Here is a 16,071-nt window from a genome sequence, read left to right as displayed (position 1 = left end):
CTGGTCTTTTTCTATGCAAGGATATAGATAGTAAGCACCCCAGGTTCTGCATACAGGTCAATGCTCACTATAGTGTATCAATAGAATAGACACAGACAATGCACCAGACTCAGCTGAGTCATGGCAGCAGAGCAGGGGGCTGAGTTGTTGTTGTGGCCTTTCTGCCTGAGGACAATGGGATTATATTCCCGCTAGAGCCTTTTAGCACCACTCCTGCGTTGGCCAAAAGGACTTGTGGACGGGCAGTGCTCTCTCCTGTGGGCAGAGCATGGCAAAGGACTACATCTACAGCTGGGTCAGCACAGACCTGCTGCCTCTAAGGGCATCTCAGTGATTTATGTCATCGGAGAATTCAGCCCCTGTCAGCCCAGGAGCAAGAACCCAAAACTGGGTCTCTTGTTTCCTGATTCAACACATGGCCACTGGCACGTCAGGCTCTGCTATTAAGTCAGGGAAACCAAATACAATCCTGAAAATAGAACTAGTGTCAGTCAACTCCTAGTGAATTGACCCAAGGTCAGTCAGGGGCAACACATACATTTACCCCCTAACAATTTCTTAGACCCCCTCAGGCTTGCTTAGTTTCCTTTAGACCCACCTCCTCTATGACTTTCCTAATGGAATATAAATGAATGTAACTTCCACACCAAGGAGTTGTTGGTGAGGTGTGAAAGCCTGGAAGTTAAGTGATCCTACCCTCCTTCAACTTACACTTGCCTTTTTGCCCATTAGGACCTAGTTCTCCTCTCCCTGATGCTCACTTTACCCCAATGACTGCAATAGCTGTTCCTGATTTACCCCCACACAGACTAGGCACAGAATCAGGACCGTTGTGTGTAAGGTATACCAACTTCTGGACTCCCTCAGCCACTTACAGACTTGCAGCGATGGCTCTAAAAAGCGCTGGCTCTGATCTCAGTAAACCAGGGTTAACGCTGTGGAAATCAATGGAGTTACACCAGAATCGGGGACAGGGAATATAAGGCTAAAGGAGGGAAAAATAGTGCTGGGGCTCCAGGAGCATGGGTTTACAAATAATTTATCAGGGAACAAGAGAGGGAGGGGAGTATACTGTTCCTCAGCTGTTCTGTGGTGACAACCCCTCAGCCTGGTCTTATCCTGTTGTTAGTGAAACCTAACTGTGGCCACTTACTTTTCAGTAAGGCTACCTATACATGTGCTCGGAGGTGGGGGAATGAGGCTGTTTTAATTAGAGCTGTTCCCAGGGAGCTGCTCTAATTAAAACACTGCAGTGTCACATGTATTAAGCCCCTGTGTGTTTAAAAATGGCTGTGGGACGCTTTATCTAAACCTCATTTGAGCAGGTTTACTTAAAGCCCCCCACAGCCATTTTTAAATGCATGGCGGGAGGGAGAGGGGTTAATACACTTGACGCTGTGGCAACACTGCAGTGTTTTAATTTGAACACAAAGCAGACTGGATTAATCGAGTCTGCTCTGACACGGTCTAATTAAAACACCAGTGAGCACATGTATAGGCAGCTTGAGTGCATACTTACTGCTGTTTCATTTCCTTCTGTAGTGGGGCAAGCGTGTGTACACACACTGTTATGGCAGAACAGTTAGGGTGTGATAAAGCCCTGCCCTTTTTACCTTGCAGTAACTTGTGTCTGTGTGTCTCTAGTAGGGGTGTAAATATCATTAAAAAAAATCTGCTTAACCTCCTCTAATTATATCTGTTAAATGGTTAACAAATAACACAGCAGCTCAGACATGGCTGGTGGGGGGGGGAGCCACTCCCTGGGCCCTTTGACTGGTGGGGGAAAGGAGGAGGTGGCAAGCCCCACCAAACAACACAGGTCACCTGAAGCTGTGCGCTAGGAGGGAGGGAGCACCTGTGAATGAGCAGCTAATTGCTTAATTGTTGAGTCATTAGGCTGTCCAAAGTTTTCCTCTTTTACCTCATAGGTGAGGGGGCTACTAGTCCCCCCTCACCCCTCTTCCTCCCCTCCTCCTCACTCTTTCTTACCTCCCTCCCTCTTGCCTGCCTTGTCACCTTCCAGTTCCTGGTGGGGCACAGTGCAGCTTTCTTTCCTCCACTGCCATGGGTGACTGGTGCCACCTTAGTCAGGGGGGGCATGTGCCCCCTGCAGTGACCAGTCAGTGACCAGGGGGGTTCCCCGCAGCCAATCTTGCTGACCTACATCCGGTGCTCCCACTCCCTGGCCAGAACTCACAGGGGGCACCGGCGTGCCCTCCTGCCCCTTAGGAGCATGGCTGGTCAGGGGCAGCACCGGCGCTCTCAGGGGGTGCATGTGCACCCTCTATGCATCGCCACTGCCCACTGTGTCCTGCCCCACACTAAACAATAACTGGTAAACTAACTGGTTATCACTGGGCTTATCAACTAAATGATTAATTGTTTTACCTTTCACATTTCTAGTCTCTGCCCTAACACCACCCTCTGAATTTGGCTGCTAGAATCCAAGAGTGAAATTTGGGCAGCTGGGGCCCCTAGTGGGAAGACCTTGAGCCAGCAGGACCTTCAGGATGTAAGGCCAGCTCTTTCATTGGCATAGTGCAAAGTACCTACACTGAAGTCAGCAGAGCCAGTGTGATTTACAACAGCTGAGATCCAGTCTGAGCTGCTGGTGGAGTAGTCCAGCCCAGGCCACTAAGGGTGATTCTAGTTGGAATAATTTCTGCACAAACCACCAGATGCCATGTGACTGGTTGTGTGCTGGTTTATAATGTGCATTTATTGCTCTCTGAGGTGCAGGGAAGTGCAGCCTGGCAGGTTAAATTGGGGGATTAAGGAGCTTTGGTAAAAGCTCTTCCCTGCTTACCAGCAGACACCCATAGGGAGGGCAGAGGCAGTAGCTACCTTCTGCCAGGCTCAGAGACATAGCTAGCTATTTTGGTACCCTGGGCAAAGGGGCTGGGGGTAAAGGTGGGGAAAGGGTTGTTCTGAATGCAGAACGGGTGAAGGGCCTGAGGGGAAGTCACCTCATCCCCCCTCACTCTCCTTCCCCCGTGGGAGACGCTGCTGCTGAAACAACTACTGCATTATCCTTCTCACTGCCACCAATTACCTAGTTGTAGCACATGGGTTTAAAGCCTTAGTTTGATAGTGGCTGCGAGGCTAACCCCATAGCTGTGGGCTGCAAGAAAGGGGAAGAGGAGTGAAGCTGTGTGGGGAATCCTGCCTCTTGTGTGCATAGCCCTAACAGCTCCCTGCCGCCATTCTGGTGCCCCTGCTTTCCTTCCCATGCCTCTCTGTAGTCAGTGCGGTCACCAAGCCCTGGTTACTCTACTGCCCAGTCTGAATTCCTCACGGCAGAGGAAGAGTCCTGGCTCTGTATCCTGCAGAAAAAAACCTGCCATTAATGAGGATTTTTACTGGCCTCACTCCACTGCGGCTAGTAAACCTAGGTTGATGTTCATCATCTTTCTGGACAGTGTACCAAGAAAAATTGCCCCGGATCTGAACTTCCCGGAGCCTTTTTAAGATCCAATTAACATTTTAGCACTTTGCTTTCAGTGCTGAGCCCCTGAGCATTTCCCCATTGGACAAGTAGGAAACAAACTTAATTTCTGGCATGGCTGAAACCAGGATGTTTCCAAAATTTCCCCCAAAATAAACGCTCTCTTTAGCATTCCTGTCTTTTTGCCCAGGCCAGACAGGTTCTGGGTCTTTCTTAGGGCTTTTATATGTTGTTGTACACTGAACTTTTTGGGGACTTTATACCAGACTACTCTTAAAAAAGCCTGAACCAGGCACTTTGCCACTTCTCGTCTAGCACTGACTCTGTGGCTCCCTCTGAGGCAACCTAGCAGCTGACTACCCAGAGTGTAGGTCAGGATGCTGAATGCATCCCAGTCTGCCTGATAAATGGTCTTTTATTTGTGCCTGGATGACCACAATGTTTTAATGTTTAGCTGTGTCCAGCCAGTCAAAAATACAATTTGGTTTACCAAAGAGGTGAAGAGGCCTGAGGGGGGTGAGTATTAAATATGGATGAAGCTAGTTAAGGGTCTGGAGGAGGTGAAGATATGAATCCTGGACTGTGTCCCAGACAGTCTGCCCTCAGAGACACCCTCAAAGTGCAAAATTCCTCCCTCTGACCGAGCTCTGGTTACTGCTGCATTTCTCTGCTCTGAAGACGCTGTGGGAATCAGCACAGTAGCTATATGTTGTGCTTCTGGCATTTGAGAGAGGCCTGGTCTCAAGTGACAGACTGAATCTGTTTCACCGGAAGTTCAGAGATGGAAAAACTGCAGCTGGTTCACAACTCCCCCGTTTCCAGCCCTTGCCCCGACTGAGTCCCTGGATCGTTTCTGGCAGCTGCCTCTAGGTTCCTGGCCCAGCAGTGGAGGAAGCTGGCATGCTGGCGCGCTGTGTGATCATTTCACGTACTCAGGTAGGGAAGGCAAATGCCGACGCGCTGCTTTTTGCTTGTTGCTCTGCATTCAAGATGAGGCAATGGTGTCATTTTCACACTAATGCTAATTTTACGCTTTACTGACTTCAGAGACTCCTTCATTTCTATCAGTCATCTCTGCAGTTAAAGAGCCAGTCTCCCATATTAAGGAGTCCACAGGCTAGGGCATGCGGCTGCAACGTGGGTGACTTAGCCACTGAGTGTATACGTGCATGTGAGAGGGAGAAAGAAAAATGGGTGTTTGTTTTGCAGTCTCTGTGGGAGCAGGCGAGCAGATGACAATGGGCCTTTGTGCACGACTGGGTAGAGGAGAACATATTTGATTGCAAGGACAGCACTGGCTTCAGTAGCCCACAGGACCAGGAATCACAGGATCCAACTAGTGGTCTGTCCTCTCAACTCCAACACTGAACTGCTGCGTAAGCAAATCATTTAAATGAACCTCCCTATACCTCATTTCCCAATCAGATTAGTGGCCCTAACACTACTAGCCTTCTTCTATAAAGTGCTCTGAGAATTACAGCTGTCACTGTGTCCTAAGTGCCCCAACTGTTGCTATTGTGCATGTATGGAACCGCGCCTGTGTGATTGCACATATGCATTAATGTGTGTCTAACAGGCTTTAAGGGCCATATTTTTCAGATGAACTCAGATCCTGTTCTCCAAGAGAGGGTTCCCCAAAAGCACTTCGAAGCAGAAATCAGCTTGAGAGTCTGCCTGGGTTTTGTGATCCAGCCTCATTAGGGTGCTTTTGAAAATGTCATCATATGAGGCTGTGTATTGCTTTCAAACAGGCTCAGCAGGCTGGGTGCCCTGTGGATGCTCTGTTTGCTTGAAAATTTGGCCTTGATTGTGCATGCAGAGTCCCTGAGCCTTTGAGATGCCTTGAGAAGCCTGCCCCTGCGTGTCTGAGAGTCTGATAGACAAGTGCAGTTGTGGGCGTAGGTATATGACCCTGTAGCTGCCCACAAACTATGCTTCTTTGGAGAGAGTGCATGTCCCTGAGTAAGTTTGTGTGTGAACAGCTGTGTAGAGTCAGTTAAATTGCCTAAATCTCAATGCTTGATCTGCAGAAGATGATGATCACTGGTCCTCTTTGAGTCTCCAGCAAGTCCCTCCTAATGGGAATAAGAGACCAGTTACTCCAGCCCTTGCCACATTGAGAAACCCCCGTGTGATTTAATGGCCCTATTTGCATGGAAGGGGGACCATTCAGTCTTCCTATCCCAGCAGTGCTGTACTGTAATTCTCTCTGCCTCTCACTTCACTCCCTCAGAAGCATCAGGCTGATAATGCTGCTATGCTGGAGCAAAAGCCAGAGGCACAATCAAAACTGCACTGAAAACAAAGGGCGAGAGTCAGGGAGAGGAGACCAGAGTTCAAAGGAAATAAGCAGTAGTTCCTCTCTCTGCTCTGACACAGTGCAGGGTGGGGGGCATGCCAGAGGCAATGAGTACATTTGCCAGGCGAATGGACAAAGTCAGCACTTTTATCAGCAAAACTTCAGGCGTCAGCAAAAGAACATGAGATGTTGCAGGGACAGGGGCCAGCTGCCTAGCCCATCACTGTAGCTCGCTCTCATATTCATCTTAAGCCACCTTCATGCTCTTCCTACAGGCTCCTCTCTCCTCTTCTCCCCCTCATGGAATCAAATGGCCCTTTCAATCTCATGTATTTTGCTGCAGTTCCCTTACTATCAGGCTTAACTCTGCTGCCAGCACCTTGGGCCTGAAGTGGGCTGTGCTTAAGTTGCCTACTTGACCCTGATTCTTCATGGCAGGACGAGTCTCAAGTGTTTGAAATTCTTGCTAGGGTAAAAATCCCGCCCCACCTAACGCAGAATGCCTGCATTGGGCCTATATATTTTCTGCAATGAGTATGAGCCCCTTTCGATCATCCTTTCCTCAAGTCCCGGATACTTTCCACCTTGCTATTAAGCCTTGCTATTATCCTTTCCAAAGTGGGGATGGGGATCAGCACGCTGATTCTGAGCCAGGGCCTACCTTGTTTGTGCCACCTCAGGTCCCAATATTATCCTCCCATGGGAAAAACCCCAAAGAGGGCCTTCTTGGTTTCTCCTTGCAGCCCTGACATCTGAGTGTGCCAAGGAGCAGGAGGGGAATGTGGGAAAAGCGTTCTGTGTTTCAGCTATTCCGAGTGGTGGGACAGCTCTGCAAGAAGCAGCGTACAGCAACTGTAAGTTCAAGCAGCCACTAAGGACCCCCCAAATGGTCCAGAATTCAGGACTTAGAAAAGGGGGTGTATAGGCATATTTGAGCCTCTCGTGCTTTTCTGGATGCTTCACTCTCAAGATACAGCCCAGCGTCCGGGCCTATATCTCAGATAGACTCCGAAGAATATTACAAGATCTTGTATTGCAAGGCTGTTATCTCCTCCCTGTGGAACAGTTATCAGTAACAGTGTCCCAGAGGGTCAAACAAGAGTCTTTTTTGCAAGAGTATCACTGGGCATATTTCCTTCTAGCAGAATGCTATCAGAGCTGCTTTCTACTTCCCTGCCCCTTGGGGCTGAGGGAAGTTGGGTTCCTCATCCCCCGCAGGGTTTAACTTTCCCTAGGGACTCCATAACATAATTTCTACTGGGAAAGACAACAGTCTTCATACCCAGAAGGTGTCAAATTTTAGCTCCTCTTATTCCTGGCCGGACTCACTCCTGTGAATATTTCTGCAAGACCCTGTTAGGGAGAATGGTATATAGTAAGCCATTGATCTCTTAATGTTCAGATAAAAAGCCAGCAGCCAATTGGCTCTGTTGTTTCATGCAGGCAGAAGAAGGTCCTTCTAGCTTTGCGCTCTTGTATCATGGAGAATGCCAGACAAGCCTCAGCAGCATTAGGGTGAATGGAGCTGCAGAGCTTAATTCGAAGAGCCCTTAAGGGAAGCACTCAAATCCTTTCATGGAAAAAGAAAATATCTATAAGCCCCTGGTTTGACACACAAAAACACGCCACAGCAAAACAGAAATCAGGGGCTTGGTCAGAAGTCAACATGTTTTCCCAGCACCAGAGCTAACGTTTCCGAGTAGCATACTGCCAGAGGTGTAACTGGCCAATTCTGCATCTTGGGCAGAGGCAGTGAACAGGGAAGAAGCCAGAGCCAGAGGTTCGCTGCTACAGGGGGAAGATCATAGAAAATCATAGAAAATGAGGGCTGGAAGGGACCTCAGGAGGTCATGTAGTCCAACCCCTGCTCAAAGCAGGACCATCTCCAACTAGATCATCCCAGCCAAGGCTTTGTCTAGCTGGGTCTTAACAACCTCCAAGAATGTAGATTCCACCACCTATCTGGGTAACCTGTTCCAGTGCTTTACTGCCCTCCTAGTGAGAAAGTTTTTCTTAATAGCTAATCTAAACTTCCCTTGCTGCAACTTGAGACCCTTGCTCCTTGTTCTGTCATCTGCCACCACTGAAAACAGTTTAGCCCCATCCTCTTTGGATCTCCCCTTCCGGTAGTTGCAGACTACTATCAAATCCCCACTCAGTCTTCCCTTCTCCAGACTAAATAAGCTCAGTTCCCTCACCCTCTCCTCATAAGTCATGTGCCCCAGCCCTCTAACCATTTTTGTTTCCCCCCCTGCTCCCCCAGACTCTCTCCAATTTGTCCACATTATTTCTGCAATGGGGGGCCCAGAACTGAGCACAGTACTTCAGATGTGGCCTCACCCATACCAAGTCCAGGATCCTTACTCTGCTGCTGTTTTTTCTTCCTTTCTCCAGGATCCTGAACTCAATCATTACTGCTGCCCAAGTTGCCATCCACTTCTACGTTCCCCACCAATTATTCCCTGTTTGTGAGCAGCAGGTCAAGAAGAGCATGCCCCTGAGTTGGCCTCTCCAACACTTACATCAAAAAGTTGTCCCCAGCATTCTCCAAAAACTACTTGGATTGCCTGTGCGCTGCTGTCTTGCCCTCCCAGAAGATGTCAGCAGATGTTACCTCTTTATTTTTTGCTCACCGATACAAGTTGAGTGGCCATTTAAACACTGATTTTCGGTGGCAAAAAAGAAGGTGATGTCCCCTTCCACAGCAGCAAACCTCTGGCTGCTGCTCCTGCACTGTGCACCTCCACTGCCCGGGGCACCATGTATTGCTGCTGCTGCCCTGCCCTCCCTGATATTAGAGGTAGAGTTGGAGTCACTGCAGGGAAGGTGCAGGATTTGTTGGGGAGGAGAAAATGAAAGGGTAAGGTGCCCCTGCTCACCCAGCCATTGTAACACTACTGCAGGCCACTCAGGGAGAGAGCCTCACCACTGGCCTACCCCTGCCACCGGGGGATTCTTTCAAAAAGGATCTGTATGTCTAGTGCCTTTTTCCTACAGAGGTGTCCTATGTCAGGCCTCCTCAGAAAGCATATTCCTTGGCTTGCTGGACAGGACAGCCTTGCATTGCTCTTTGGCTTTTCACAGGGAGGACTTATGTCCTGTTTTCAAAGGTGCATCTCTAGCAAGGATCAGACATGCCTGTGCAGACAAACACCTGAGCCCAGGACTTTGGCAGGCAACTCAGTGAGGGTCCGCTCCCCCTTGCATCTTTAAAATGGTTCTCAGAGGCTTTCACTGGGCCCAGTAGAGAAAGAATTGAAGGAAACTTTCAATACGGTGTCCTGCCTGCCCTCCTGCTTGGCTACCTCCCCGCAGCTCTGCCTACACCACAGTCAGGTGCCACCAATGTACCTGCTCTAGCTTTAGTCTAGTAGGTTGGGCGCTGATGGCAGTGAAGCTCTGCTAGCTCCAGCTTCAGCCCAGCGGTACAAGCCTAAGACAAAGCATGTTCGTTTGGCAGCTGCCATGACAGTTCCAGTGCCCTCCCTACCCAAGGTCACTGGATTCAAACTCACTCAGGGATGTCTACTTGTTCACGGATCAGATCTCTGACTCTAGTGTAGACATATTTGTCTGCCTTTCTCCCACCCCTCTCTTTCACTCTTCCTCCTTCTGTAGTTCCCCCCAACACGCACACACTTCCCTATTTTCTGGCAGGCACTTGCTCAAAATTATCCATTTGTTGCTGATAACAGAATCAGTGCAGCTATCTCCTTGTGTTTCCCTCACCTATTCAAAGGCTGGGAAGAAAAGAGTTTGAATCTTCCTTCCAACCTGATACCAGAGATGGAGAAGACCCCAGGATGTACACAGGCAACCTCCACTCAGCACTCTTAAGTGGTTCCTGAAAAACCAAGCAATACGCAAAACCGGAAGTTTTTGACAATCGAAGATGGTGACCGCAAGTATTTTTAATGACCCCACATGGCAATCGCGAGCATTATAATGAAACTTGCTGAGCGCTAAGTGGAATCAGGTATCAATTTAAAATGAGTGTTATAGAGAAATACTGCTAAGCGCACCTTGCCTGTATCAATTTGAAATGAGCAATATAGCACTAAGCGAAACAGCGTTAAGCAGGGATTGCCTGTATCATACTCATCTGGCATCAACAGGATAGGAAACCAGATCCTCCTATTTACTATGTAGGTGCATTAGCCAACTAAGCCACAATCCCCCTCAAAGAAATCTTGCTGTGTCAATTCCCCTTCTTGGCCTCGCTGTGTCTGTGTGAGTTTATCCTCCAAAGTTTTGCCTAGCCCAGTTATAAACATGTTAAAAGACAAAGCACTTCCCCCATGTCCCCCATGTGACTGTTCCCCAGTTTGGCAGACTCTTGCTTTGTTCACAAGCTGGCCTTAAAACAGGGATATCTTGCATGTTTACTGAATTGAAGTGGGGTTTTTGTCTGCCTTCCTCCATCTTTCCCTGGTCCCTATTGACAAATTTGGATGAACCTTCCTCAATTTCAGGCATGTCCTTCTACAAACATGGGATCAAGGGTTCATTGGAGGAAGGAGTGAAGGAGGTGGTTTAGGAAGGCAGCGAGCCCTCCTTCCCCTGGGACTCATGTCCATTGAACTCTCAACACCTGCCAGACTGGAAAGAGATGGTCAGAGCACAGCACCTCCTGTCAGGCTGACCTATTCAATAGGAGGATGAATCTCTCCCTCCCTGGCATTTCTCTCTTTCCAGGCCTTCAGTCTCATTGTGGGGAAGGGGAGACCTCCGGCGGGAGGAGGGGCAGAGAGGGAGAAATGCAGGTTCATTATGATAAAAAAGATTCAAATTAGTTTAAAGAATTAATCCAAACAGAATTAAATTAATAGCTTCCCTTTTATTTCCTCGCTGGCACTCTTCCAGAGAGCCTGTCTCCCTCCTCCCATGAGTCCCTTTCCCTTCTCCTGTAGCACACAATCTTCCTTATTGTAACAACCAAGCGCGATGCCTGAGGCTCCTAATCTGGCCTATCATTTATTTTGTCGGCTGCCATTGATCTGGATGACTGATTACATCTGAAAAACTGTTATTAATCCTTTCATCAAAGCAGATGGACCCAGGTGGACTCTCAGAGCTCTTGCCTGCCTGCGGAGGGGCAGGCAGCATTATGCCATTGCAAACTGTGAATCTGTTTGTTTGCGTGCTGTACAAACTGCGCTGAACACAAGCGATTGCAAATCCCAGGTATATGGGATTCAAATCCTTCAGACCTCCCCAGGTGCACTTGCAGGGAAGGGTAATTTCACCTTCCAGCTACAAAGTAAATCGGTCTGATCATAGATGGGAAATCCCTTTTCCCTCTCCACCACAACTCATTCCTGGCTTGGACAGAAGGGAAGGCTGCACTTTAATTGCTGGACTTTTCTCCATGCTGGCTGACAGCTCCACTCATGCTAAACCTCTTCTTCCCTGTCTGCTCAGAGGTAACCTGGCTAATGAAGATGTGAGGAGGAGAGGAGAGGGGAGGAGGAGGAATTCCACACACCACAGGGGACCACAGTTATGGCTTGTTGCAGAAATGCCTTACTGTCTCTTTTTCCCTCTTTCACTTTCTCTTCTTGCCTCTCTCCCTGCCTCTTGCCTTTTTCTGCTCTGTCTGTGGGTCAAACCCAACCCTCAAACACTGTGAGGCACACTCAGGACTAGCTTTCAACCTCTTCCTCGCACACGCACGCACACGTTCTCTGCCTTGTCTCTTTGGCCTAAGACGAATTCAACCTGCTGGAAGAAACTCTTGCTAGTAGTCCCAGACCAAGATTTTCTTCCAGCCAAAGGAGGGACTGCCCCACAGAATCCAGCACTGGTTTTACACGGAGTCGGCTAAGCCAAGACTTTGTGCATTTAGTCAGAACTATATAAACCAGCGCACAAGTCAAATGTCTAGAGCAGCGGTTCTGACCTGGGGGCACACGTGAAGCTTCATCAGGGGGTACATGAGATATATTTCATACATTGTCTAACACAGGTTGAAGGGCCTAAAAAAATGTCTTGACAATTTGAAATTGCCGGGGTTTTACTGCCATAAAACGCGCATGCGTATGGAAACCAAATATCCTACTCCTGCTCCATGCCTCAACCTCTCATGGAAAACATCGCTCCTAGGGCGTACGTGAAGTCTCACTCTGAGACCAAAGGATATGTCGACTGAAAACGGTTCAGAACCGCTGGTCTAGCACTCTCTATGGCATCTCAAGACCTTCCTTTCCAGAGCTGCTCAGTAACTGAAGGCACAGAAGCCCTGACCTCCCACAGAAAAGCCTTAGGCAGAAACATGAAAGCCTGTTGAAGGTGACTGTGGTCCCCTCCAACACAGGAGTTTCCCATTCAGCCAAACGAGACCCGATTAAATGCCAGGTGCCGCAAAGAGTTTAGGCCCTGCTGATTAGGCTACAGACAGAAACGTAGGGTGGAAAGGCAGGGGACTGCATAGAAGGGAAAAGGAATATCGGAGGAGGGTAGCTGGGCACAAAAAGGTAAAGTCTTTCTAGTATTTGTCTGTAACAGGATATTATTTTGTTCTAGAAAGTGTTGTTATCTGAACGCAGCTGCTCTGCTGTTTGGTTACTCTGAGGGCACCCATGGAGAATGAGCGTCCCAATAAAAGTACAGCCCTCAGCTTGTGCTGTGAACGGTTGCTCATAGTCCCACTAGCATGCCAGTTCCTGTGCCTATTAGTTCCCCATAGTAATGTACCCCTTGGGACAATGTTACTCCACTACAAATTCAGAAGGGCAATGTCTTCTTGTGTTTAATTCCAAATACACCCTGACTTCGTGCTGCACTTCCCTTATCCCTCCATCCACTAAAGCTAACGAGGCCAGCCTCATTTTGCCTTTTCCCAAAGTGATTCAGTTTGAGATTTCACTTCATCTCTGCATCCTCAGCTCCACTCTCTTCCCCACTCCTGGTTAATTACAGGATTAGGAAGAAGCTCCACAACTCTGAGCTTTAAAAATATTTTTCCTTAATAAAAGAAAAGAAATAAACCCCCAGCCATCAGCACTTTTTATTTAGAGCTGAATTCATGAATTTTAACCAAACATTGGCATGTTGGGTATTAATATATGTATGATTATGCAAAACCACCATTATGTCTCTAATGAAAATTAGATTCTGCCACTGAGGCTATATTCAGTGATGGCATGTATCTTTACTTTTTTTTTTTTAAGCTGCATGACCTAGGATTATAGTTGCTATGGCAATCAGGCTGTTATATAGGAGGAAGGAGCTAAAGGTAAGTTTGTGCGTGTATGTGTGTTGGGAGGGATTGCCGGCTGCTTGTCGTAATTCCCCAGTGCTGCTTTTTCCTCCTTTCCGCCCATAAATGTGCAACATGAATCTTGGCTAGTAGGTTTGAAATGTGTAGCGCACACTAGCTACTTTATTTTCTAAGTGAATTTAGCACCACTGGAAAGTGTCAGATTGACAGCCAGCCCTGGAGACTGAACTTATTATTCACAGAACAGGTATAGCACAGGGAGTGAGGGCTTCCCTCAGCTCTGCGTGCAGATGTGCTTGTGCCTCAGCCCCGTTCTGAAGGGACTACCTGTCAGGACAGTATGAGAAAGTCAGATCCTGCGACCATTTGATGTTGGAGCTGTCTGTTCAGGTTGCCCACAGGAATCAATAAGTAGCACTGCTTGTTGTAGGATGCCTGTTCCACTGAGAACTGGTGAAAAGAGAGGGCTCTGTCTCCCCAGCGCCCTGAGCTGTGCAGTTCCCTCTCCCGTTTCTTGTTCATTTTGATTTGGGATGCTTGCCTCTGGAGGAGGTAGGTGTCAGTTTTCAAGGAGATGGTGAAAACTCTGGAAACTGTCTCTGAGACAGCAGCCTAGTAGCACTCTGCCAGAGGCCAGCAAGAAGAATAATTCTGTACCCTTCAGAATTTAGCTGTTTCTACTGACAGGTGAATCCATGATGGAGTTGGGCATTTCCCTGATGCACTCTAGTTTGTTGGCAACTAACATATGCAAGGTCCTGTTTCCCTGAACACCGTGGGCATCAAACAGCAGGAGGCAGCATCCTGGCTCTCTATTCTATGCTGCACTGTGCTCCAAAAGCAATTTCTCTTTTTACACCTGTCTCATGAGGTCAGGCTACAAGGACTTTTCTGGTGGTCCTGAGCTTTTGGCTACCTTCTCTAGCTGCATCTGCTCGTGTTGACATGCCCAAAACAATACCACTCAGAGCTTGTGTTGGATCCCCAGGGCACCCCCTCTGCCCACTAACTTGGTTCCAAGCAGGCCTTGCATTTTGCCCATGTGTTGGGTGGTGGCTCCTATCGTTTCAGCTGCCTGCCTCCACTATGAGCTCACCTGCTTCTTAATTTTATCCTGAATGAAGAGGACTGTTTTGCCAACCAGGTTCAAAGAGGTTTCTCTCAAGTCCCAGCGTAACAATACTTTGCCTCTCTGGGGAATCCTGTCACTTTGGGCCAGGCCTTAATCTCTGTTTTTTTTCCAGGAGTAAACGCACCAGGGCATGTGGAAAAACTTCTGATTCTCAGTGGGGTGGCATGGGTCTGAATCTAGCCCTTAAGAAGAGATTAACTTTTTTTGTACCAATTTTTCATGGGAGATCACGTTATTTGTTTGTTTTATAGTCTGCTTTGAGTAAAAATAGCTGGGAGTATTTTGAAAGGGTCCCTCTCTTTCTCTGTCTTTCCTTCCCTGCCACACTTCATGTGATTCCCCAAGCTTATCCTTGCCTGCATGCAGCACATCAAAAGAGAAACAGCTTTAATGTGTGCAGACCTCTCTCTCCCACTCACAAGGAGAGGAGAGTAAAACTAAACTGGGGGGTAGCAGGGAGACTGCTGCCCTTGTTGAGTTGCCTCCCCTCTTCTCTCAAGGAAAGCCTTTCCACTGACCCTTGGAAGGACCCCCCTTCCTTCCTCCAGTCCAGAGAGAATAGATTTATTTGCCAGTGATTTCAGATCCCGGGGTTGCTTGGAGGAGCTGGCAGAGGCTGTGGCAGCGGTGACTGGAGGGCAAGGAGAGTTGCTTGTTAGTTTTAGACTGGGAGGGGGGTGAGTTGCGTGGATGCCTGCATGCTTTCTCAGTGCCTGTCAGGAAGCTGCTGCCACTGTCTAATTGGAGGGAGGAAGTCCCTGGGGATAATGTGCTTTAAGGCTAAAAGCCAAGGAGTGCTGCAGCACCAGAGTGGTCGCATCCCCTGCTCATTCAGTTGCCAGTCTGCCTTCTCCGCTTATATCTCAAGTATCATCAGGACAGCTACAGACCAAATACACCCTTGAGGTCACTTGCCCACCTCATCCAGTGCAGGAGTGCTCCACAAAACTAATTCTTGATAGTCATGTCCAGCCTATAGGGCCCAAACCACACTGGTTTCCTAACTTCCCTTGAAGGCTATCTTCTAGAGTTAGTGTGTCCTCTTTTCCAGTCTAAATTTTTCTTTCCTTAATTTGACTTCACCCCTCCCAATTTCACTACAATCCCTCAGAGCACTCTGAACAAATCCTTCCCATTTTATAGCTTTTTATTCCTCTCTATCTCAGGGTTTGCAAAAATGTTAATTCTTTTTCCTGGGAGGGGAACAGGAAAGCTAGATTGGTCCTTCCTCCTTCTGAAAAGCCCTCCCACTCCTTTCTTGCCTGTAGAGTGGTCCTTAGTCTCTTCCAGGACAGCTTCATCCAGGCCAGGATTTTGGGTGACCCTGTGTTGTGACTTTTAGAAACATAGTTGCTGTGGTGGTTTGTTTGAGAGCAAGAAAATGAGAGGTCCTATCTGTGTGCAGTAGCAGGGCTGGATGGAGAGTTATTGGGGCAAACAGAGAATTGGAGGCCCCCACCAGGCGAGGGTAGGTTCCCTCAGCACCTGCCAGGGGCTGTGGCTGAGCCCACCTGGCTTCCTCTGCACATCTGGGGCAAGCTATGGGGTGTGAGCACCACTGAGGTGAAGGTGGCCCCGGCCCCTCGGCCTGGCAGATGTTGTGCAGCTGGAGTTGTGGTCCCCCAGCAATGTGGGATGGGCCAGGCCTAGGGCAGGCTGGCGGGAGCACGAGCTCTGCCCCTGGCTGTCTGCCCAGAGAGTGGGTAAGAGGCACATGCTGCCCAACCCAGATGCCCACAACCAGGATGCCTGCCTGGACCATGCTGCCCCTGGCGGCACAGGGGCCCCTGGGCCCAGACCCCGAGGGTCCATGCATTAATCCACCCCATTCAACAGCCTCTATTAAGAAGCCCCTTTTATAGTCTCTACAACTACATCATCTCCCCCTCTGGCTCTGTCATAAACAACACAATAAGTCTGAGGCCACCATTGCTCCACCTGAGAGAGGTTCTTTTGGAGGACCCTCAACATTATTC

This window comes from Alligator sinensis, unplaced genomic scaffold, assembly GCF_000455745.1.
Source record: "Alligator sinensis unplaced genomic scaffold, ASM45574v1 scaffold215_2, whole genome shotgun sequence".
Lineage (NCBI taxonomy): Eukaryota > Metazoa > Chordata > Crocodylia > Alligatoridae > Alligator > Alligator sinensis.
This window is presented reverse-complemented; position numbering follows the sequence as displayed.